The sequence below is a fragment of the Spea bombifrons genome, chromosome 11 (assembly GCF_027358695.1).
Source record: "Spea bombifrons isolate aSpeBom1 chromosome 11, aSpeBom1.2.pri, whole genome shotgun sequence".
Taxonomy (NCBI): domain Eukaryota; kingdom Metazoa; phylum Chordata; class Amphibia; order Anura; family Pelobatidae; genus Spea; species Spea bombifrons.
In genome coordinates, this window is record NC_071097.1 from 34,332,753 (window position 1) to 34,333,549 (window position 797).

Here is a 797-nt window from a genome sequence, read left to right on the forward strand (position 1 = left end):
AATGTATCGAAGGAACTGAAACTCTTCTCAGACTCTCCTGTCAGCTCTCCCTGATATATTTCGCTGCCCAAGATACTTCCTCATATTCTATATCTCAAGGGATATAAATCTTTTTACTTTAAAAACAATTACCCCCTACAATGGCAATTTGGAACCCTGTGTACAACAATCCTTTTTATGGAAATGCACATACTTACTTATCATACATTCCAGCTACCCCTACATAGGAAGAGCAGTCCCTCTTTGGGACTTAAATTCCACTGTTCCTCTTTCCTCCTCCAATGTCCCTTTTTCCTACTCCGATGCCCCTCTTTCCTCCCCTGATGCCCCTCTTTTCTAGGAGGTCAGAATGTTTGCTGGGTATGAGGGTATCGCAGGGTTCTACGGCCCTAAAAGCCCCGATAATGTGTATAGAAACAGCAAGAAACGGCTTTATAAATAAAATGATGTAAAATATTATCCTAAATCTATCCATAAGTCACAAAAGTCACAAGGACCTTGTTAATGAGTACGGGTTTTTGATGAAAATGTGGTTGTTTTGTGATGTTTTCTGCATTGTTTCAAACATTTTTTAAACTAAATCCTAAAAATAAGAAAATCTGCTTTTTGGAAAATAGTTAGTTTGTTGGAGGTTAGAGAGGATGAAAATGGAGATAATATTACCAAATTTGGCAGATTTTAGAAACATTATCCAGAAAATGGGCCTTTCTAAGCCCAAGTTATGTATCTTGGATTGTTTTCAAGATTTTTGGTGATATAACTCACCTTTTGACTGCATGCCGCACATTGTTTGGAAC